This window comes from Oncorhynchus keta, chromosome 18 (assembly GCF_023373465.1).
Source record: "Oncorhynchus keta strain PuntledgeMale-10-30-2019 chromosome 18, Oket_V2, whole genome shotgun sequence".
NCBI lineage: Eukaryota > Metazoa > Chordata > Actinopteri > Salmoniformes > Salmonidae > Oncorhynchus > Oncorhynchus keta.
The window spans coordinates 24,712,875-24,738,412 of NC_068438.1; the positions used below are offsets into that span (position 1 = coordinate 24,712,875).

Genomic DNA, 25,538 nt, shown 5'->3' on the forward strand with positions numbered 1-25,538 from the left:
CAGCCGACTAGTGCTATCTAATGCTACCTACAGTAGCAAAAAAAATCACTTTTAGCTACCCAATGGCATCATAAAGGTGTTTCAGATCTTGCAAAGTCACCTTCCTCATCACCATATATCCGGCTGGCTGGGAGACACTGAGGTTCTCAGCTCATGTTTCCCTATGGCTAATGATCAGGGCTGTCTGATGAATTTCTCCTCATGAACATAAGTAGAGGGAGATGAAGAGTGGAGGAGAGGGGGATCGATACATCCTGCATTTCCAAGACTAGCCCAGACAAACATGGCAAGGAGAAGATGGATGGCCAGAATCAACTCAGAGCGCCTACTCGTGTCTGGGAAAGAGAGAGGAAAAGGGAGAGAGGGAGTCCTCAATGGGGTGGGACTGCAGTATCTATGCTTCCCTCCTCTCTCTGCAGGGTTTTCAACTGATGATCCAGAATCAAATCAGAGGAAATGCTATTGGATGGGGAGTTTACACAGCAACACAAACACAAGGAAATTGTTTAATTTATGTAGCTACCTTGTATTCTGGACCATAGGGATTCCCCCATAGAGCTATTCTCAACAGTGCTTTCACCCCCACAACCTATTCCCTTTTGCACACCATTTGGTGTCAGAGATGCTTCCATGCTTTAATAACCGAGGAGGCACATGTCCTCCTTATGCACATCTCTTCCTGCATTATTAATAGAATGCTTTCAATGAATTTCAAACAGTATGTACAGTGCTTTGATGCTGAGGAGGATTGGGGTGGGGTGAGGTCAGTGGGATGGGGGGATTGAAACGTCCTTACAAGCCTAACAACCCAGCCTTATGCGGAAGCAGTCTAAATTCAAGAAAAATCTCTTGTGCAATTTAGGATTTTATAAGACCTTATAATTCTACCGGCTGTGAGATATGCAAATGGAAATCACTGCTGTTGTTTACCTGTCAAAACACTTCCCAGCTCTCACCAGGGACACAATCTCTCATTACCTTGTCACAATGCGAGGAGCTGCAACTCCTGTCTCAAAACAGTTCATATCATAATCCACCTCATGTTTCTTATGAAGTCACAGTGGAGAGGGTCTTCCTGCCCTCCTGCCTTCCTCCCTGCAGCTCCAAACAATCCCCAGTAGATAGGGAGGCTGTTTTGTTCTCGATAGCTACTAATCCCAGTTCAAAGGGAAGAGCCGCGTCTCTGCATCAGGGCCATGTAATGTCCATAAAATGAACTGATGCATGCCTGCCTGTCTGCCCTGTCTGTATGCCTGCAAGCCCTGAGAGAGTGCTACGCTAGGCTATGCTAACGTGGCTCCCATTGCTAGCATCAGCACCACTCTTATTAGGAGATGACAGAGCATGGCACGGGTGCCCACGCAAAAACCACACACACAAAAAACATACCAAAAGGCATAGAAGCTGGCGGCAGGAGGCAGCCCTTCATCTCAACCACAGCCGAGCCTGTATCTGTTTTATTGGAGCGCTGAGATTGCAGCAACATTGCAGCATTATTGCAACTTTGGGGTAATCTATGCATGAGCTGCAAAGGCACTCAAAGATGGTTAACCTAAAGGCAATTCATTCACAAATACCCTGTGGTTTATATGACATTTCAGCAACATTGCATGAACACCAAGACTGTGGAGCAGCACAGCGTACCTCCTTTAAACGTAGGGATAAATATTGCAGTTAAGCATCCCCGGATGACACAGGAAGGAGTATTGTTAATGGTGAAACACAAGGCTTCAGATCACTCAAGAGGTGATGAGAGACTAATGAAAGACAGGGGAGAGGAAATACCATTAGGGCTGAGGCTGAGCCAAGTGTAAATTGCAATAACAGTGGCTCCGTGAGTGTGATTACTGATGGGGAAAAGGCTAACCTCAGTCTGCAGATATACAAAAGTATATCGCCCGAACGCACACACACACACACACACACACACACACACACACACACACACACACACACACACACACACACACACACACACACACACACACACACACACACACACACACACACACACACACACACACACACACACACACACACACACACACACAGGGATATCCTCAGTATAAAGTCACACACACGAATGTACAGTACGGTAAGTAGTGCTGGGAGGATGTGCAGCAGTTAGAGATATGGGGGAGAGCGATATTGGGAGAAACCCATCAAGTGCAAAGCGACACTAATTACATTGCAATAACAGGGAAGAGTGGGATACGCAGTGCGCCTTTCATTAGGAATTTAGAGTTATATACTCACAAAAACACTAGGCCGTTACACATGCCTGCACACAGACACACGTCCATACACAAACACATACACATATATGACCGTGCACACTCACACATTGCAAATTCAATGGTGGCTGCAGCTGTATTCACGCCTCTAGGCTGTCAATTATGTGACTTCAAGGATATAAACACACGCACGTACATCCCGCACACACACGCACGCACGTACATCACACACGCACACGCACACACACACAACACACTCGGAAACGATTCCCTAGTCAGGCAAAAGGCAGATGCAGGAATTAATGTACACAAGATCAGAAAAATGTCAGGGTGAAGCTTTACACAGAGAATATTTTTACATGATTTCACCCTGATTTCTGCTGAGAGGTTGCCTTCTATTTTCCTCTTTAGTCAAAATCTCCTCTGCAGTATTGTACATGTTGCAGATACTAAAATGTCTACCTTCTCTCAGCTGGACTAGGTCTGGGAATCCCAGAGAACCTATTCATGCTGTCACTCTGCTGTTACCTGGTGGTGTGGTGGTAGAGGAAGATGGCTCTGACTGGGTTCATAATAGCCGGTGAGGAATGGTATCTAGACCCATTACCGGTTACACACCTTCATCACCATTAATTATAGCCTTGCCTTAGGTCCCACCTCCACCATGCCTCTCCACCTGGCTAACATCAGCTGGACAATAGCCTCACTTGGCCAACACAGACACAGTGGTTGGGAAGTTGAGACTACTGACTGAAGTGGACAGTTATGAGAATGCCAGTATGCTGGTTTAGAGATAGATCTGGCTACAGTTTCAAAAAATACATACAAAATGTAGCTGTAGAGGAAGGTTTAATCCTCCAGACACTTGATCCTCCTACCTAACATTTCAGCAATCATCATAGTATGCTACTCCCTGTGTTGGCTGTGAAACGAGAGGGCTGCACATTGGGGAAGTTCCTGATTTGATCATCTCTCTTTGTGAGAGAGGCTGTTACATAAACCATGCTGTCATCATGCCTTCTAGGCATGGTGTGGAACATCATCATGTCAGTAATAGGTCAATAGTTCCTCACAATGTTTAGTTTCTCTGTTTTGTGCTCTTGCAAGTAACCAGAGAGGCAGAACTCTATGCTCTGACTGGGGCTTGAGCTGTGTAGAACAAATTATTACAATGTAATCAGTGTTCATTAATTTCATGGTGGAGAGGCTTCTTACATACCGATAGGATAACAAACTGCAACACAGATTGGAAAGAACTGAAGGCGGACTGTGATGAATACAATAGAGCGAAAACAGATTATCAGTGTTCTGGAATCATTCAGCACGTGCTATGTTCTAGATGTAATGCAAAAGATGTACCTCCAATATGAAGCTGACTTTTAAAACAAACTCCACAGTGCAAACACTACATTGAGGAGAAAATGAGAGCACAATGAAATACTATTATCATTACAAATGGGGCCAAGTCTTTTTATTGAGTGTCTCTCTTAAGAAGCATCTCTATTCAATGCAATGTTGCTTCATGCTAATGCATTATTATGCCGTTTCATTCTCTGATCAAAGAATAAAGGTTGAGTGCAGTGTATGTGTGTGGGGGGGTTGAATTGAAGGATGTATATATAATATCTCCTATTATCAAAAGTCAGACTGGAGATGGTTTTCTTTCAGGAGTAGTGGAGAAGGACAGCAAGACAAAGTCTCACTTAAGGAGAAGGGGAATAAATATCAGCTGTTTGACATTGATTGCCGAGGCTCAGCCGAGGCGTGGCCTGCTGGCATCCTGGGGGGAGCGCTGCTCAACTCTGTTCTCTGGGTTTTCTATTTCATGGCAGTCAAGATGTCTGCGGCTTTCGGAAGTGAACAGTTCTGTCCACGTCAAGAGTATCCCCGCCACTTCTCTCTCTTACACCCACCCACACACATATACATGCCGTATCTTAATTTGACCCAGTTTCACACAGCACAAAAATAATCCTACAGCAACAGGAAATGTGAATTGTTATCTGGATTAAAATTAATGAACCTTCTTGGTAGGGGTTGATACATTTGTAGTTCGGGCAAATCAAGTCTGAAATGTTGAAATGGAAATGACAAACTTTAGAAGCCTTTTAAAAGCTTGAATACACTACAAATTTGCATTTCCTGCTGTGCATGAAAATTCCGGCAACAACAGGAGGATCAAATTAAGATATGGCATCTGTACACAGGTGCACAAAGAGACACGTACACAGACAGACAACCTCTTTGACTGGCTTCGGAAGCTACCTCTACAAGTGATGCACACACTTTCAAACATAGAGCATAGACTTGCATACACTGTATAAAACAGTGTAATATTTTTCCTTCCTACTTTAAACTGAAGGGGGTTGCACAATGTTTGTGCAGAAATTGTGTATTACGCACCCACAGATCTGACCATAGAAAACCCCTCATAAGGGAAAAACACATAGGCAAACACACACACACTCAGACCTCATCCCTTTACTATTTCACACTGATTTAATATGTTTGTGAATTGTGAGGCACAATTTCTACAGAAACATAATTGGTGAGTAGTCTTCACCTCTACATGGTCAGGAAAGCCATGACTACAAAGGTAGCTATCCCCCCCAAAAAAAAAAAATGGTTTTCCTTCTTACTAATGTCAATTATCACGTGCAGGGAGAGAAAAAAAACATATTAACGCTCTTCTTCAAATTATTTCTTCAAACTCGCATTTATTACACAGCTTAATGAGCCTTGAAATTGGTGAGATTACTTTTTTGTAAATTTCTTTCAATAGCTCAAGTCTCAGTGGGAATGGTTTCCCCCTGGATGATGATGACTGTATATGTTGCATGATCACATAAGGGAGCAGAGCACTGCAGTGCTACAGAGAGTATGTAACCACTGGTCTGGGAAATATGTGAGGGAGTCCCCCCTGATCACAGTGGAGTTGCCACTAGCCAGTTGATTTACTTTAGGAGCTACATGGCTGGTTGAAGTCCTGGCAAAACACACAAAAGTGTCACTTTGGAGGCTGGAATGGGTTTGCTTGGACTTAGTGTTACAGGTCCCCGTTTTGACACTGGTGCAGCAGATAATAGTTCCTGTAACACAGGATAAATAATGAAACAGGAGAAAGTGGCTTCTCATTCAAAGGTTCTCTCAATTATTTTATTCAACATTCTCTGAAGTGCAAATTGTATTTTTCTGTCTTTTCATTGCATTTCAATGTTTTCTTTTGTTTTCCTTTAAAATGTATTTAATCATCTGTCTCATAAATCCCTGACATATTAGTTCATACACATGTCAAACATACATCAATTTACACATCAAAAATAGTATGTTCCAATCCAATTCACATCCTCAAATGATTTAAATTTATACCCTAAACACATTTGTAAAATGATTGAACAAGCTAGCATAGCGCTAACCAAAGCTAGCAACCAACTGACAAGCGCTAGCAAACAGCTAACCAGAGCTAGTCAAAAGCTATTCGGAGCAAGCTAATAGCTAACTGAAGCTAGCTCTAAGCTAGCAGCTTTTCTAACATGTCTGTACAACAATTACAAAGTTCTTAACCATCACAGCTACAATATTACATTTTTTATATTGTCAGGAGTCTTCGTTTTTTTCTCAAAGATCAAAGGAATGCACCGTCATCATTTCATTTTACACTCGACATGCGTTTTCTGTCTAGTATGAAGTTATACAATTACTATGTTGTTCAAAACCATTATAATCACTTCAAAAGGCAAGTTACAAAACTATATTGTGGTATTCAGTGTATTTTTGCACTTTACTGACCTGCAACACAGGATAAATGATTACATCTGAAAAGATTTGGCATGGGTCCTCAGATCCTCAAAAGGTTTTATAGCTGCACCATCGAGAGGATCCTGACGGGTTGCACCACTGCCTGGTATGGCAACTGCTCGGCCTCCGACCGCAAGGCACTACAGAGGGTAGTGTGACCGGCCCAGTACATCACCGGGTCAAGCTTCCTGCCATCCAGGTCCCCTATACAAGGTGGTGTCAGAGGAAGATTGTCAAATTGTCAAAGACTCCAGGAACCCTAGTCATAGACTGTTCTCTCTGTTCTCTCACCGGTGCCCCCGCACATTGACACATTGACTCTGTACCGGTATCCCCGGTACCCCCCCGCTATTGTTGTTCACTGCTGCTATTTAATTATTTGTTTTTCTTATCTCTTACTTATTTGGGGGGTATTTTCTTAAAACTGCATGGTTGGTTAAGGGTTTGTAAGTAAGCATTTCACTGTAAGGTCTACTGTTGTATTAGGCGCATGTGATTTGAACAGGAGAACGTGGCTTCTCTTTCAAAGGTTCTCTCAATTATGAGAACACACAGGTGCAGGATCGCATATAGTCCCAGTGCGAAGCAAACACTTCTCACTGCCCCCAACTGGCCAACAGTAGTATAAATGCCTCGCAATGGCGAAACCTTGGAGGACTGACATTTCAGTAAAAGCATTCTTTCCCAATACAAAGAAACAATACATAAACACAAATGTGACCATGCATTTGTGCACGTCACATTAGCATGCAGTGATTGCATCTAATGGGACTATTTTTCTAGGTCAGGTGTCTCAGAGTATGGTGACCATTTTCAAGACCTACTACGCCTGCAATGCTTGGTTCTACTTCTTCAATGCAAACCGTGCCTGATAAACTATCCTGTCCTTTAGAGATGCTGTTCAGACCGAGACAATGAGGACATTCTCCTGATCCATCCCCATGTTTACCACTACAGTATGACAACATAGATGACCTGGAAGCCTCCTGGGCTTATTGGATGTGAAAATCAATAGCCTTTTTTCCATGGCGGACCCCTTTTAGTTTGTTAATCTGTAATGCCTGATGCAGAAACACGGTTGGCATTATGAAGAGATGGATGTTTTATGGATGTTTTGTCTCTGGTCACTGTTACTGGCTCAGCTAACACCCACCACTTCGGGTCGCTTTCAGTCCCAGAGAAGCACTCGTTTAGAGGTGGACCGATAGACAGTCTGTCACACGTCATCACCGCCAAATTCATGCCGGACACAGCCGCAGAGGGTCCATGTGACTCTTCCCTCATCCCTCATCGTAACCGCTCTGCCTGTTTTTGTGGGCCACGAGGCAGGAGAGTAGCTTGCAAATTAGCAGAAAAGAGCAAGGTGTTCAATTTAGGCCTGTAATTTGGTGAAATTATGAATCTGTTCTCCAACATGTGCTGCCCCTTGAGGATGGCTGGACCGGAAGCATCCCACATAGTGTCCCCAGGGGAGAAGATAGCCCTCTCCCTGAACTGAAAATTCTAGAGGAAGAAGATGATCTCATGAATATACAGCAAATGGTTACATTCCAGCAAATGTGTATCCTTCTCAAACTATTGCATTCCTTGAAAAATGTTGTTTTTTTGTTACTATTTGTCATGTCTGGGACCAAGATAACTATTTGTCATACTATTGTGGTTATACTAATAATACCTACTGTATAATGCTAGCAAATACTAAACCTCAGCGTTTGGGCAGAAAATGGGAGCATAAAAAGTGTGCGGCCTTCCTGTTCTTTGGGCAGAAAACGGCACATCTTCTGACCAAATGCACAGCAAATCTAGTAGCAAGGGTGGAATTACTCAAATAAATAAATAATCCCACACAGCCGTTTGTAGTGCTATTTTAAGGATTTTGGCAGCTTGAGCGGTCTGAAAGAGTTCCATGCAGCACTCAATGTCCATTAAGTATTTAAAGAGGAGATTCAGAACTAGGCCACAGACAATTCAAGCAAGAGAAACATAAGGCACGATCGCTTCCTCTCCCTCTTGTTCAGGAATAAGAGAAGTGAAGAATTAGTTTCAAGTTCTACGTTTTATTAGTCATATGTACAGGATACACATAGCCGCGGGAAGTAGGGGTGCTGGAGGTGCTGCACCACCCCCTGATAAATCACAATAAAAGAAATATTAATATTAAAAGAAGAAAAAAAGGAACAAAATGTTTAGAAAAATACTTGTCCTTCTCGACAATGCAAAAAACAATAAGAAATAAGAAAATATAATACGAACATGAAGTAAATGGCTCAGTAGAATATAATAAATATTTTAGCATAAGCATAATACAGGAAGACACCATTTATAGTCCAATACTTACATGTGTATTGGGTAAAGGGGATTGTGGGGCAGTGTTTAAATTGTGCAGTATTTAGCAATAATAATAAGAGTCTGGTAGCAGCAGTTGTGTAGCGTGTGTGTGTGTGTGTGTGTGTGTGTGCATATATGTGTGTGTGTGGTTGAGTGTATAGCTGTGTGGGTGTAAGTGAGTGAATGTGTACTAAGGTGTGGAGAATACGAGCAGGTGGTCAGTCCAGTTCAAGTGTTCAGCAGTCTGATGGCTTGTAGATATAAACTATCTGAGCCTGTTGGTATCAGATCTCATGCTCTGATTTATCTCATGCTCTGATATTGTCTGCCCGACGCTAAGGGAGTGAACAGCTCATGACTGGGGTGTGTGGGGTCCTTGATGATGCTGCGGGCCTTCCTCAGGCACTGTTTTGAGCGGATGTCCTGGATGGGTGGGAGCGCGGTCCCAGTGATGTACTGGGCCGTCTTCACCACCCGCTGTAGTGCCTTGCGGTTGTGGACAGAGAAACTCCCATAAAAGGCCATGATGCAACCGGTCAGGACACTCTCGATGGTGCAGTGGTGGAATGCCAAATTTCTTCAGCCGCCTTAAGGGTCTATCAGAGTACCAAACGTGAACATGTATGCACAGCATTGTTGTCAAATATTGGACCTTTGGCAGTCATACTTTTCAAATTCTCATCGCAGCTCACACAATATCTCCAACTGTCAACACATTCCAATTAGTAGAGGACGTGTACCGGAGACAAGTTGATTGGGAATTGTGGGAAGGTGCGGTTCGGGCTGTGCGTTCCCCGTGGATGGTGGTCTCAGAGCCACGTAGCTATGTCACAATTGGAAGCCGGACTATCGCGTGTCAGCGTCTGTGGACTATGATTTATGATGATGCTGTTGCACCCTCTTGACAAGAGTGGTGGTGTTGTTGGTCCATATCAAGTCCTCGGTGATGTGGACGCTGAGGAACTTAAAACTGACTCTTTCTACTGCAGTCCCGTTGATGTTGCAGTTGTAAATGACAACTTGTTCTCAACTAGCTTACCTGGTTAAATAAAGGGGGAAAAATATATAATTAAAATGTGTATTGGGGCATGTTCCCTCCTCTGCTTCTTGAAGTGAACAATCAACTCCCTTGTTTTGCTGATGTTGAGGGAGAAGTTGTTTGTCCTGGCACCACAATGCCAGTTCACTGTGGGTCTCCCCGAGAGAGACAGTCACCTCATAATCCTGAGCTGGATGAGTAGAGAACTCAATTAAATTCCTATTAAAGCCTACTGTACAAACTCAGAGAGGCAACTACCGTGGAATAAGAAGTTCAGTTCAACAGGGCTCTTGAAACAAGCCATGAGGGCAAATCTTGTAAACCATAGAGGTTTGTTTGGGCCACTACAACAAAACCAATCATGTGTATTCAACTTTCCATACAAGGACTGGTTATAGATCTAGACAGGTAATGGCTGTTTGATAAACTACTTTGTACAGCGTTCTGACAGAACACAGTCACTGAGGGGCTTTATAATGCACAAGGGGAAGTGACAGTTAGTCAATATTTTTTTTTTAACCTAGGCTAGTCAGTTAAGAACAAATTCTTATTTACAATGACAGCCTACCTGGGAACAGTGGGCTAACTGCCTTGTTCAGAACGACAGATGTTTACCTTGTCAGCTCAGGGATTCAATCCAGCAAACTTTCAGTTACTGGCATAACGCTCTAACCACTAGGCTACCCGCCGCCCCATTAAAGAGTGTTGAGCTGTACTAAGAAAATTGAAAATGTCTCACTCCCATCACTTCCTTTGACTAATGATAAGTCTGTATTTTCCCAAGGTATACAGCTTGCATTGGTATTCACTCCAACCGTTACAGTACCATTATCTCATATGACTATGCCACCACCTATAAAATAATGCCTTGAAAGTTTTGTCCCATTTCTGTGACATCCAGAGAGGACTTTATCAGGCTCCTGGCTCAGACGGTCTGATAATCCGAGGGGGGATTTTGACGTAGTGACTTTGAGAAGTGCCCGTGTCAGAGTGGGCTTGCAGGAAAGGTTAGAGTGGACCTTGCCAAAGACAAACGACAAAGCTGTTCTGAGGATCTAATGTCCTTGGATGTCCCTGACGCAAATCACATCATCACTTCTGAGACTCTAATTTCACCTCTGTTAATCTAAGCGGTGGAGTGAGTCATTCTACTTTCTGGAAGAATTCACTTGTCTCCATATGGTGAGTATTACGATCCCAAGATACAGTTTGTGAAAGTATTTTCTCCAAATGCACACTTTGAGTAGAATTGGCCATAGAATACTAATCTTGTGAGTTCAAAGTCGTAACAGGTCTGATGCAATGAAAATCACTACAGGGATCTCTTCTGTGCGCATCCAAGAGACAGGTACCTCCCAAATGAATTATGAGTTAAGAGAGTTTGAATGACAGATGTTGACTGTCAGCAGAAGAGATGATTTATGGCCACCTGTCAGGCAGTCCCCTGGACCAACACCACGGGAAACGCCTCAAATCTCCAACCACATCGAAGCCTGTGTCTTTACTCGATTTTCGTCTATTGCTAATTCATCCAGAAAGACATCATTTCAGTCCAGGCAGCAAATTTCTCTTCCACTTGAGTGAGTTTAGAAATGAGCACACCAGTTTTGCCCCATTTAGCCAGTAATGGGAGTTGAAAATGCCATCAATAACACAACAGCTTTAGTCACCCAACCAGGCCAGCTGAGACTGTACTAGTGACCGTTTGGAGACGTCTGACGCAACATCCTGTTTCACCTCAGTAACCTTGCCTACAGTTCGTTTTAGCAGAGATGAGAGGCCGATGATCCTCAAGAAAAACAGCACGAGTGCATCACATATTCCACAGGTGTAGTAGTAGACACCAACATTCACCCTTGCCTGTGCTGCATTTTCTAACGCTATACCATAATTTCTGTGCTACCCTGATATTGGTGGCAAATTGCCACTAGATTTAGTGAAGGAAATAAATCTTCTGAGGGGAAGGTCGGTCTGGAGCTCAGGCTGTGCTCCCTCATTAGAGTCATTACCAGTCGAGCTAAGATAATTTACCACACCATCCGTTACACCATTTACCAGTGTCTTTAAATGAAGCTGGTTGTCAACTCACACTCAGAATAGAATGAATAAAACACTATTTAAGATTGTCTCTGACTTTACACTAGTGTTTTAAAATAACTTGGCAGACGCTTTTTAGGCCAACAAGAAACACACAACCCAATGAAGTTCCACCTCTCTGATGTCAGATTAAGTTAGCCCGTTGTCAGATTAAGTGAGCCCGCTACTCTTCCTGGACTCCAGGAAGAGTTGCTGCTACTTTGCAACAGCTAATGGGGGATCTTAATAAAATACCAAATACCAAAAACTCCCCATCCACAAAAAGCAACCCACTTTACTTTCCAATATGCAACTTAATTTCAAATACACAAATCCTCTCAGACACATCATTCATCATTGTGAATTCAGTGTTGAGTAACATCCGTAAAATGGATACAAGAGACTCAACAAAACTTAAAATGACATGTTTCCCATAATAACTATTAAGCTAGCTTCAATCTCTTTCCCTAAAAATACCAAAGCCATACTAGGACATTTTCCAATCTCTTGAACATATTAAGGGAAAATTGACACATTTGGGTTACATTAAAATTCACGTTATTGCAATGAGCACTAGAGATTTGCAAAGGATGCTGGCCAAGATTTGTTGTTCTGCCTTGCAATAGCAACCTACTCTGCTGTTTGGAAAATCAGATAAAAAATCCTGCACGGCATGTGAAGCAAAGAGAAAATCTTGATCTGTGTTTGATGAAAATCCCATTTCTGATACCAGTATATGAACATCCAATGAATGGGAACATGCTGTATGTATATTCATAATTGACTATTCCCAATCACGCTCAAACAGAAAATGTTTTTAAAATGATTATGTAATGTATGATTTAAATGCAGACAAGCGCTTCTACAGAACTGTACATTATGGTGTTCCCTGATGATGTTTGTCTCCATTACATATTAGATTGGTCTGGAGACCCATGCAATCCCCAATGTGATGTTTTCTGCCCCAAATCCACGGAGTGTACTGCTGTAATGATTTTCTGGGAGGAAAATGTGTATGGCAAAAAACTGTCACTCTGCTAATTCAGTCCCTCCATCGCCACCCACCCACTCATCTTGTGAGGTGAGGGACTAGCATACACGGGGAGGGTAATGGAGTGTTGCTGACACAGCTGAAACAGAATAAATGATTCTGTGGAATTCTATGATGGTGGTTTTCATGCCACAATGTTTCATTTTATCAGATGGGATACCCACTAGTTAAGCAATCGATTGTTGTCAAAACCTTTCAAATCTGTTATTCCTCACATCTGAGTTGATTTAAGTTTCACACTAACTAATGTCACACATAAAGCACTCACATTTTATAAGAGGGAAGTTGTGGAAAACTAATGTCTGGATAAAACACCAGACTGGAACACCATAACATTGTAATAACAGCCAGATCCATTGTTTCCTGATTCATGCAGTATCAAAGTCCCCCCCACACGGACGCTAATTTGAGCTATTCACATTCAGTCTTCTGATAAATATTTACCCCCATAGAAAACCCATTACAATGAAATACACATTCACATACTTGGCATGTTCTACTTGCTAACTGAGTCTCACCCATCAGCCAATGTACAAAGTGGTGTTATTGCCCTCAAATGCATTTCTCCTAAGCAACAGGCTTAATAATAAGACATCAATTTGTTTTATTGATTTAACTTACCAATGGGCATTGCCTCTGCTAGATGCAGTGCAGAGGCCTATTATAAAACTGTGAGCAAAGCTGGAAACATTTATTGGCGGCAAGATAGTAATCAAACAAATACCACACACATTACAAGGACTTTTTATTTTCCTGAAGATACTTCAAACCTCTTAAAGCACAGTATGTTGGTGAGTGTTGAACACAGACACAAGTGATTTATGATCTTCTAATTGGAGCAAATAGCCAGTTACTGTAGATCTTCATAGCCTGTTAATAAAGGTCTAGATAGTTGATATACAGTCCGTTCGGAAAGTATTCAGACCCGTTCACTTTTTACACATTTTGTTTTGTTACAGCCTAATTCTAAAATTATTAAATCATTTTTTCCCCTCATCAATCTAAACGCAATACACCATGACAAAGCAAAACAGGTTTTTAGACATGTTTGCAAATGTATTTAAAAAAAAACTGAAATATCTTAATTATTGAAGTATTCAGACCCTTTGCTGTGAGACTCAAAATTGAGCTCAGGTGCATCCTGTTTCCATTGATCATCCTTGAGATGTCTCTACAACTTGATTGGAGTCCACCTGTGGTAAATTCAATTGATTGGACATGATTTGGAAAGGCACACACCTGTTTATATTAGGTCCCATAGTTGACTGTGCATGTCAGAGCAAAAACCAAGCCATGAGGTCAAAGCAATTGTCCGTAGAGCTCTGAGACAGGATTGTGTCGAGGCACAGATCTGGGGAAGGGTACCAAAAAATGTCTGCAGCATTGAAGATACCCAAGAACACAGTGCCCTCCATCATTCTTAAATGGAAGAAGTTTAGAACCACCAAGACTCTTTCTAGAGCTGGCCGCCCGGCCAAACTGAGCAATCGGGGGAGAAGGGCCTTGGTCGGGGTGGTGACCAGGAACCCGATGGTCACTCTGACAGAGCTCCAGAGTTCCTCTGTGGAGATGGGAGAGCCTTCCAGAAGGATAACCATCTCTGCAGCACTCCACCAATCAGGCCTTTATGGTAGAGCGGCCCGACGGAAGCCACTCCTCAAATCAAATCAAATGTTATTGGTCACATACACATATTTAGCAGATGTTATTGCGTGTGAAGCCAAATGCTTGTGTTCCTAGTTCCAACAGTGCAGTAGTATCTAACAATTCACACAAATCTGTGCTTAGCTACCACATAAATTCATGGTCAGGGGGATGATTTAATCTTGCGTGGTTGCACTTTATCCCGACAGAGGAGCATTGCCATTTGGAGAGGCTAAGCCTATTTAACCCCTGTGTGTCATTAGAGAAGGAAGATCCCTCAGTTTGCCCTGCCTGCCCGTTGTACCAGTATCAGTCTGGCAATGTGGGAGGCCACACAATACAACAGCAGAGCATCTATTCTACACAATCCACCAAAGTTCCCTAATCCAGGCCAGCAACATAAGTATCCCCTGAAGAAGCTTAATATTGTAGAGTAGGGAGAAGCGACAGCCCTCCAGTCTCTCAAAGGCAACCAATCTTGAGAGATTGGGATGTGCTGCTTATCCTTTGGCTCTGGCCTGGTCCATATATGCAGATTTATACCCTAGAATTCAGCCTGTGCGTTGAAGATTAAATAACTGCCTTCTGAAACCTTGGTAAAGCCTTCGGCTACCAGCAGTGGCATTCTCCTACTTGAATCGATTACAGTGCAAACCCTTGAACTAGGATGAAAAGCGTTCACAGAATATCGGAAAAGGTGCCTTCAAATCTTATATCTCTGTGACAAATCTGATTTCCCTGTACTCTGTCCTAACTCAACTCATGGTAATATAGGTAGATGAATACAAAGTATTATTCTCAAATTCCCTTTTCCACACACAAAATAAAAGCTTTACTGATCACAGCTGAACATCTCTACCCGAACTGAACCAAACAGATCCATTCAGTACAGTAATATTATTACCCCCCAACCCTGTTATTAATAACAATACATCAAACTTTAGCAGGGAGGTAACCACTTGCAAAGTGCAAGATTATAAAACAGTGGACCTACAGTAGCTCATGTGTCCAATCTGATTGGTGCTAGTCCGCCCGGATGCTTCCGGAGCAACTGCAAGGCCTCTTGAGTAGAATAAAGCAATCCAATCTGGGGAATGGGAGTGCGATGATGTGTGAAGATGTCAGCATAGAATTAGAAGGGAGAGGAGGACAGAAAAGCACTGTCTGAAATCAGGATGGCAATTATTGGGGAGCTGTCAAAATCAGATTAAATGCTCAATGGCTCCTCTGTGATTCCATCCATACAGTGCCTCCAGAAAGTATTCACAACCCCCTGACTTTTCACACATTTTGTTGTGTTACAGCCTGAATTTAAAATGGATTAAATTGAGATTGTCACTGGCCTACACACAATAACCCAAAATATCAAAGTGGAATTGTGTTTATTTATTACAAATAATCAAACATTTAAAGCTGAAATGTCTTGAGTCAATATGTATTCAGTCCTTATAAACGCAACACAATTTCAAAGATATTACTGAGTTACTGTTCATATATAAGGAAAAAAGTCAATTTAAATAAATAAATTAGGCCCTAATCTAGGGATTTCACATGACTGGGTAGGGGTGCAGCCATGGGTGGGCTTTGGAGGGCCCCCACTTGGCAGCCAGGCCCACCCACTGGGAAGCTAGGCCAAGTCAATCAGAAGTACTTTTTCAAAATGCCCTCCAAGGCCCACTCAGGCCCATCCATGGCTGCACCCCTGCCCAGTCATGCAAAATCAATAGATTATGGCCTAATGAATTTATTTCAATTGACTGATTTCTTATATGAACTGTATCTCTGTAAAATCTTTGAAATTTTGCATGTTGCAGTTATATTTTTGTTCAGTATAGATGAGTTCATCAACTGAGTGAAATACATTTTCTCCATGCTGACATATCTGTCATCATGCAACCTGTATCTGCAGCAAAGGAGGAGGATTTTCCAGATGGACATACAGTATATAAGTGATTCACTTGTTTTTCCAGCAAAGGCAAGACATTCTGTTAAACCCACCATGTCTTCCAGCTAAGGTCTCTTACATTCAGTCCTAGCCTGGAATTTAGGTGTAGTGAATATCGAACGACACCTCTGTCATCCCAGTTTAAATGTTTTGGGGTTATTCAAGACAAGTATCAAATTCCAATAGTCCCTTGAAGTGGATTTAAACAGCTTTTTCAATGAATGAACATCCAAGGTCTCCTGGATTTACTCTAAAATAGGCAATAAGGAGAGGCAAATGCAAATTGGTGGAACACAGCATATGGTCTCTCACTGCAGTCGTCCAAATAATTGGTAGCTTTCTTTAGATATTAAGAACTCTAATTCTCCAAGGGGCTGGAACATGTGGTAATGACCTGGCAGGATGGATCTGGGCTGAGCTTATGCTAATTTCACGTCACGTAATTAGCATCTCTATCCACTCTACAGCTGGGCTGACTTGTTCAAAAGTGTTGCAGGTCGTAAAAATTAATGGTGAGAAAAAAAACACATAAGACCACACCCAATTCCTGCACATCCACTGACTTCATTATCTAACACGTCTGTGTTGGTGCATTAGGTTACAGCACTGTGATACAAGACTTCTTCGATCTTAATAAGTATATACGAAGATGTGGCGTGGAGGTGCTGAGGTAAGATGAATAAGATCCAAGAATATCCTACAGTTCATTTGAATGCTGTGTTCTGAATATGAAATTAGTTGGATAAAATCCATGACCACTGACACTGCTGATTTGACAGTAAGATGCTTCATCGTGCCACTGTACATGTTGCAATAATATTGGATTACAGGCAAGTGTGCATTGATGTCTTAATGCAATTAAAAACAGACAGAAAATTAGTCTAGTAAATAGTTTCTTCCCTGGACTAATGTTTGATTTTTCTAAAAGAGCTTTCTCATTACACACCAACGAGGAGAAGGTGGTATCTATCTTCATCATAAAACAGGGTCCACAACAGACAGCAAAATACTTTCGGAGGACAGGAAACAGGTCTTATAGCATGTACAGGCATGATTGATTGGCCAATTGATTGGGTGGGGCTATGTGGTGCACAAGATGCAGGGCCATCCTCAAATTCCAGCATATGGCTACACAAACCTCTGTCTAAGGCTTTGGGACGTGGAGTGGAGAAGTGTATATCAACCAACACAGCCATAAAGGGTTTTAGTGTCAGTAATTTACAATACACAGTCTCTACTCTAGGTCAGGATATCAACCCTGTTCCTGAAGAGCTACCGTCCTGTAGGTTTTCGCTCAAACCCTAGCCTAGCATACCTGATACTAATAATTAACTGGTTGATAAACTGAATCAGATTAGTTACAACTGGGGTTGGATTGAAAACCTACAGGAGGGTAGCTATCCAGGAACAGGGTTTGAGAGCCCTGCTTTAGGTCATGGAAAGACTGGGAGTATCAGGAAAGTAGCTATCTGCATTTCCAAAGAATGCTAGTTCAGTCCAGCTTATCTTTTCATTATTTCATTAGTCTAAAGCTTTTGACATTCAGGTTATTCAGCTGAATGTTTAATCCCTGAAAAGTAGATTCATTAGACTAAAAGCCTGGCTAAGAAATATATTTTCTGACAGCCTTTCATTCGCTGTCAAAATAATAGCCCAGAGTTGTGCACTTCTACAATGTGCTGAGAGGAAGTACGTGTGGACGATGGGAGAGGAGGAGAGGAGGGGGAGAGAGCAGAATGCTGCATTGCTGACCAGAGCTAGGGTATTCAATCCAGAACGTGCTGGCTACTGTGCTTCAATTACTGGCTTCATGTCAAGCTTGGTGGGGGAGAGGCAGCCGACTTTGATTGAGAACAACTCTGCTCTGCATGGGCCTGAAAAACACATGAACTGAACAGAAAAACCTCTTTGAATTCTGTACGACAACTACACTGGACGTATCCTCACTGAAATTACACTTCTCTGAATCAGCTGCATATGGGAGGCTCAGTTTGCCTTGCATATCTTACAAAAGATGTTTCATTTCCCTTAGGTCAGGGCTGGCAAGTGTTCAATAATTCAAGACCTGTTATAATTCCTGTTGTGTAATATACACATTTCATTTTCATTGGGATGAACAATGCTGGATAAACAGCTGTAGCCTAAACACAATGAGGCAAATTCCATTGCAAATTCCTATCCTTTCCAAATCTACCTTTTGAGGCCAAGCTAATGTGACACACAAATATGTATGGTCATATTTTTATGTTTTATTTCATTTGTTATTTTATGGGGCCAATCATTTGTATAATTTTCTAGGCCTCCCAGGTATTTGCACTTAAAGTAATGTACCTGATTACTGCCGCTAAGGCGAGCTGTGATGCCAATGGGGAACGTTAGTGAGTTTGTGAGGACTTGCCTACTACTGAACACTACAAATGTTTCATCATTTTACCCTGTTAATTCAAGTATGTAATGAGCAAAAGTGCAATATGACTCAAAATATTGAGGTAACATGGTTAACTGCATAGTTTATGGGTTTAGTGATGTTTGAAGGCAATTGATGGGAGTTTTAACCGAAAATAGCGTTTGACAGTTTGCTTGCTTGATGCTAACCAAATTTAGGCTACTGTTGACTAACCCATTCCGTAGAAATTTGCTCAAACCGGTATTCAAATGAGGCTGCAATGAAAACTAATGGGACTGTAGCGACTAAAACTGGGGTGTGAACTACGTTTCTATTCAAGCGTTGATTGACATGGTAATGGAACGATAGTATTGGAGAAAAATTTAAAAAGTGGACCCCTCTGACGTTGTACGATAAATTATGACGTGTCATGATGTAACTAACGTAAAGCACACATAATAAAAATCATTCAGCCTCTCTCCACCAGGTGTAGCGCTTCTCTTGTAGATTAAAACAAGAAAGGAACACGGACAGGGTAAGGGGGATACCTAGTCAATTGAACAACTGAATGCATTAATTTTTTGCGTCATCACTGCAAGCCATCATGACTCTCAAAAGCCGCGACAGCCGCTGTTTACTTCTGAAGATAACTTAAGCGCTGCCCTAAAAACCCGATTCAAATTCGACACAAACCTTCAAATTATATAAACTATTTATAGTGTTTAATTTAAATTTTAGATTTGATAAATTGGACAGATCGTGTGAAAAAATCTGTTTCCCCACACGACTTCTCAACCTTTCCCGATCACGCAGTAGGTTTTGCTTCCCCACCTGCCATTTTTAAAAAGAACCGACAGAACTCATTGCCTTCTTCAATCATGCAGAGACTGGCAGCATGAAGGTCTCGTCATTTATTTTGCTGGAAAAGGGAGAAATTGTGCTTTTCAATGGTATTCATATTACAGTTGACATGAAAGTATTACGTTTTTTGGGCGCTAAAATAAGGTAAATTGTATATTACAGCGTAATGTACAAAAGTGCGTTTGCTAACTATAGTTGGTTTCATGCAATGTTAGCTTACATGTTTGTGGTTTATAATGTGATGGTTGTAGCATTGTTTAGCACAGGCATCCAGTAATTTAAATATTTTCGAAATTGACAGTGATAGTACATTGAGTTATATATAATGTGAATGTGTAGATAGATGTATGGTGATCGTTTTTGAACCGGAGAACTTTTATTTTTGATACTATAATATGACATGTGCAGATGTAATAATACAATAGAGTTGTAATGGATAATTGATTTTGACAACAAAAATTATTAACAATATTTGAATAAATCTTGGAGAATGCCCACTACTGAACAGTACTAACGTTTCTCCATCTCATCATTTTACCCTAATCCAGGTTTATCATCTGCTGACCACGTCTCAGTCTGAGGCATGTAACACTAACAATAAGAAATGAGAAATGAAGAGCACCAGTAAATAAATATGTATTTGAAAAACCTCTGTTGGTTCTTGCATTAACTTGGAGCAGCTATCCTGTCCCAGGGAATTGTTAGGCTGGAAGCCTCCCTTAGCCTGAGAGGATCCACAGTGTCTCGCGAGGTTAACAGTCTGCTGCTGATGCAGATCCTCAGGGACCGCAGTGCTCTCAGGCAACCTCAACACACACACACGCGGGCACACACACACTGGCGGACTCAGTCGCGCACACATGCCCAGCAGGTTTCTTCCACAACTCAGATGGTATTTTCAGCACAAAATGTTCTCAAAGTGACAGTCTCATCCTCGCTTCAGTCTACCTCAGAGTCTGTATGCTACACTACATGACCAAAAATAAGTGGAAACCTACTCGTTGAACATCTCATTCCAAAATCATGGGCATTAATATGGAGTTGGTCCTCACTTTGCTGCTATAACAACTACCACTCTTCTGGGAAGGCTTTCCACTAAATGTTGGAACATGGCTGCAGGGACTTGCACAAGAGCCTTAGTGAGGTCGGGCACTGATGTTGGGCGATTAGGCCTGGCTTGCAGTCGGCGTTCCAATTCATGCCTCTTAAGTTTCCTTCAATGGAACTTATGGGCCAGCTTGAACCATGAAAAACAGCCCCAGACCATTATTCTGCACTATAGTTCGCAATATGCATTGGAGCAGGTAGCATTCTCCTGGCATCCACCAAACCTGGATTCGTCCGTCGGATTGCCAGATGGTGAAGCATGATTCATCACGCCAGAGAACGCATTTCCACTGCTCCAGAGTCCAATGGCGGCGAGCTTAACACCACTCCAGCTGACGCTTAGCATTGTGCATGGTGATCTTAGGCTTGTGTGCGGCTGCTCTGCCATGAAAACCCATTTCATGAAGCTCCTGACAAACAGTTCTTATTCTGACGTTGCTTCCAGAGGCAGTTTGGAACTCAGTAGTGAGTGTTGCAACCAAGGACAGACATTTTTTAATGAGCTCCGCACTTCAGCATTTGCGGTCCTGTTCTGTGAGCTTGTGTGGCCTACCACTTTGCAGCTGAGCACTTGTTGCTCCTAGACATTTCCACTTCACAATAACAGCACTTGCAGTTGACCGGGGCGGCTCTAGCAGGGCAGAAATTTGACAAACTGACTTGTTGGAAAGGTGGCATCCTATGACGGTGCCACGTTGAAAGTCACTGAGCTTTTCTGTAAGGCCATTCTACAGCCAATGTTTGTCTATGGAGATTGCATGGCTGTGTGCTCGATTTGATACACCTGTCGGCAACTGGTGTGGCTGAAATAGCCGAATACACTCATTTGAAGGGGTGTCCGCATACTTTTGCATATATAGTGTACCAGCCTAAATGTGTGAGTAAACTCAAGTGGTTTGTCTGCTAACTTGTCACCCATGTTCTGAAGACACAATGTCACAGTAAGAGCACTAAGCCTGTTAATTCCCTGGGTGGCAGAAAAGCCTTCATTAATCTTTCCACAAGTGTGACTGACTTCTCAGCAGAATTGAGATTTGAACATCTTTGACTTCACAGACAATATGGTGACAATTCAGAATACTTTAGCCCCTAATTATGTGTATTGCAAGCTGTCAGTCAAATTACTTAAATGCCAGTGCAGTCAAAAATGTGATTTCCCTGTGTTTTATATATATTTACAGACTATGAGATTAGAATAATACTGTGAAATTGTGAAAACTATGATAATTACCTTTTAGTGGAAGAGCTGCTTTCAGCCTGTTTTGGTGGGATGGAGTTTTGACATCACCAAGGAGTAAATTAGTTAATAGACCAATAAGAAAGAGAGTTCCAAATCCCTGCTAATAACAGCTAGTTTTCATTTCCCTGTTCAGACCACTCCCAGACAGCCCTAGCAAAATTCTTGCTTGAGTAATTGTTCTTGCTAAGAAGCTATTTTTGTTTATTTTTTACCATTAGTGCTGAGAGATTAACCAACATTTTAGTTTTTCTTCTGTTATTAAACAACTAATTGACCTTATTTTGGATATAAACTTGTCGCTTGTCTTCCCGCCTTTGGGACCACGACTCCCATTGTTAGGGTGGAGACATGAGCATCTCATCATTATATACAGATCTGTGGACGGACACACTTTTACGCCTGCTAGTTACGTTAGACACACACACCACATGAGAGTGGAATGTACACAACACAACAATGAGATGGACAGAGACAGTTCGTGAAAGTATGCCATATCTACTTTGAATAACTAGTCAAATGATTTCATGGCGGGAAGACAAGACTGGAGTGTTAATGGAGTTTCATAATAATAATTTCATTATGACATTATGAAACTCCATTAACACTCCAGTTTATAGCATTATGAAACTCGATTAACACTCCAGTTTATGGCATTATGAAACTCCATTAACACTCCAGTGTATGACATTATGAAACTCGATTAACACTCCAGTTTATGACATTATGAAACTCGATTAACACTCCAGTTTATGACATTATGAAACTCGATTAACACTCCAGTTTATAGCATTATGAAACTCGATTAACACTCCAGTTTATGACATTATGAAACTCCATTAACACTCCAGTTTATGACATTATGAAACTCGATTAACACTCCAGTTTATGACATTATGAAACTCCATTAACACTCCAGTTTATGACATTATGAAACTCGATTAACACTCCAGTTTATGGCATTATGAAACTCCATTAACACTCCAGTTTATGACATTATGAAACTCCATTAACACTCCAGTTTATGGCATTATGAAACTCCATTAACACTCCAGTGTATGACATTATGAAACTCGATTAACACTCCAGTTTATGACATTATGAAACTCGATTAACACTCCAGTTTATGACATTATGAAACTCCATTAACACTCCAGTTTATGACATTATGAAACTCCATTAACACTCCAGTTTATGACATTATGAAACTCCATTAACACTCCAGTTTATGACATTATGAAACTCGATTAACACTCCAGTTTATGGCATTATGAAACTCGATTAACACTCCAGTTTATGACATGAAACTCGATTAACACTCCAGTTTATGACATTATGAAACTCGATTAACACTCCAGTTTATGACATTATGAAACTCGATTAACACTCCAGTTTATGACATTATGAAACTCGATTAACACTCCAGTTTATGACATTATGAAACTCGATTAACACTCCAGTTTATGGCATTATGAAACTCCATTAACACTCCAGTTTATGGCATTATGAAACTCCATTAACACTACAGTTTATGGCATTATGAAACTCCATTAACACTACAGTTTATGGCATTATGAAACTCGATTAACACTCCAGTTTATGGCATTATGAAACTCCATTAACACTCCAGTTTATGGCATTATGAAACTCCATTAACACTACAGTTTATGGCATTATGAAACTCCATTAACACTACAGTTTATGGCATTATGAAACTCGATTAACACTCCAGTTTATGACATTATGAAACTCGATTAACACTCCAGTTTATGGCATTATGAAACTCCATTAACACTACAGTTTATGGCATTATGAAACTCCATTAACACTACAGTTTATGGCATTATGAAACTCCATTAACACTACAGTTTATGGCGTTATGAAACTCCATTAACACTACAGTTTATGGCGTTATGAAACTCGATTAACACTACAGTTTATGGCATTATGAAACTCAATTAACACTAAAGTTTATGGCATTATGAAACTCGATTAACACTAAAGTTTATGACATTATGAAACTCGATTAACACTAAAGTGTATGACATTGTCACATATAGGCACACCATAGCTGCAAATGGGGATTTATGACCTCCACCAATGTGCGAATATTCAATAATGAACTTTTGAGAGAGACCGTGCCAGATAAAATGTTCTTGCTCTGGCTGAAAAAAAGATGCTATTAATATCCCCCTCCAACCACTTTGAAAGGAATCAAGCTGGAACATCTGTGACTAAGGATCAGAGGCCAGTTAGCTGTGGGAAAACCTAACAGCAGTTTCCCATTCCAAGCTGTAAACCCCTGTGAGGTTGGTTGTGCTCTTGTTGCCTAGGACCGTGCTGGTTACAGCTATATTGAGGGTATAGTAGCCAATAACCAATCTCACCAACCACCTAACATATAGACTGCCAGAGGTACAGTAGTTTATATGAATTGAGATGAAAACATCCTTCGTTGTCGAATGAATGATAAGAAACATATTCATGGCAGTCATCAAGTTATTTGTTCCTCGAGGAAATCGTTAAGAAATGTTTACAGAAGGCTATAGTATATTGGCCATTGCAATTCATGGTGAGGGATCCTTGACATTGTATCTAAATAAAAGTTAATCTTCATAAGACATATTGATCTGTGATATTCTCAATACACTCATGAGCCTAAGATTGGAAATTAATTACTATACACTAGGCACCCGGAATTCACCTGGCCATGCAACAATTACTTAAAACCTATTCCAATTGGTACAGTTCCAGTTTATATGCCACATGTAATCGAAAAACAAGTACGCTTCGAATTTATATATTGTAAAGGCATGAACAAGAGTTTCGTGGTCATATTGCAACTCAGTGCCCATGAATGAAGGGTAGGCTTACATTGTTTAGTCCACCGTAAACCCGTTTAAACCGCAGGTGGGATGAGTTGAGAGTAGTACAGTATAGATGCGCCCGCGGAGTTCCGAACAAACTGAGCGTTGCGGCGCGGCACTTGGATGCTGCAGCATCCAATTGCAAACGTGAATCATGTCTGTTCACAGCATCGGTGGATTAAAGGTAAATACATCTCATTAAATTCAAGGTAAATAAATCACATCATTTGGTAGCTGGTAGCAATCCGTCGGTTATGGATCATGAAGATTATTAAAAGATAGGTATCGCCATTTATTCAGAACTAGGCTATTCATACAAGAGCTGCGCCCGTGTGTAAATACTTCTCTATTCTCATTTATTTCACAAAGAAAATAAAGTATCCTACCTCACTCATGATGTTCAGTAGTAATCTCGAGGTTGCTCTCGGTTTCCAACGCTTGAGTTCGCCTATCAGGAGTTAACGGTCGTCTTTTTCACAGTGGCTCACCACTGACAGAGAACCTTTTTAAAGTATTATGCCGAACTCCTGTGTCATCACGTTCCCACTAAACCAATAGGAATGCCGTCGGCAAATTTGTCTCACATGTCACCACCCAACTCTTTAAAATATTCATAGACTGTGTAAGCTTTTTTCATTATATTCAAAAAACAGTGGTTCTTTTCTTTCTGACAAGCGTTAGGTCATGAATTCAAACAGGGAGATGCATTTTATGAATTTGCGATGTCATTATTCTATCACTGTGCATCGCTTCTTACTCAGAGCGAGGAACCTACAATGTACACCACATCACCAAAAGTATGTGAAAACCGCTTCAAATTAGTGGACTCGGCTATTTTAGCCACACCCGTTGCTCACAGGTATATAAAATCGAGCACACAGCTATGCAATTTCCATAGACAAACATTGTCAGTAAATAGGATGCCTCCTTTTCAACAAGTCAGTTCGTCAAATGTCTGCCCTGGT

The 25,538-nt window shown here is 41.4% G+C and overlaps 1 long non-coding RNA gene and 1 other non-coding gene across 2 annotated transcripts in view; one reads left to right on the forward strand and one right to left on the reverse strand.

The window, feature by feature from the left end:
• Positions 1-25,202, reverse strand: part of LOC118397491 (uncharacterized) — a 46,153-nt gene extending 20,951 nt beyond the window's left edge. Inside the window, exons 1-2 of the transcript XR_008068090.1 lie at positions 24,960-25,202; positions 6,024-6,236 (exon numbers count right to left, since the gene is read on the reverse strand). This is a non-coding gene — a transcript (uncharacterized LOC118397491). The remainder of the gene's footprint in view (positions 1-6,023; positions 6,237-24,959) is intronic.
• Positions 19,066-20,015, forward strand: LOC118397493 (uncharacterized). The gene is made up of 2 exons (XR_004828427.2): positions 19,066-19,506; positions 19,911-20,015. It is a non-coding gene; the product is annotated as an uncharacterized LOC118397493 (long non-coding RNA).
• Positions 25,203-25,538: the final 336 nt, after the last annotated feature.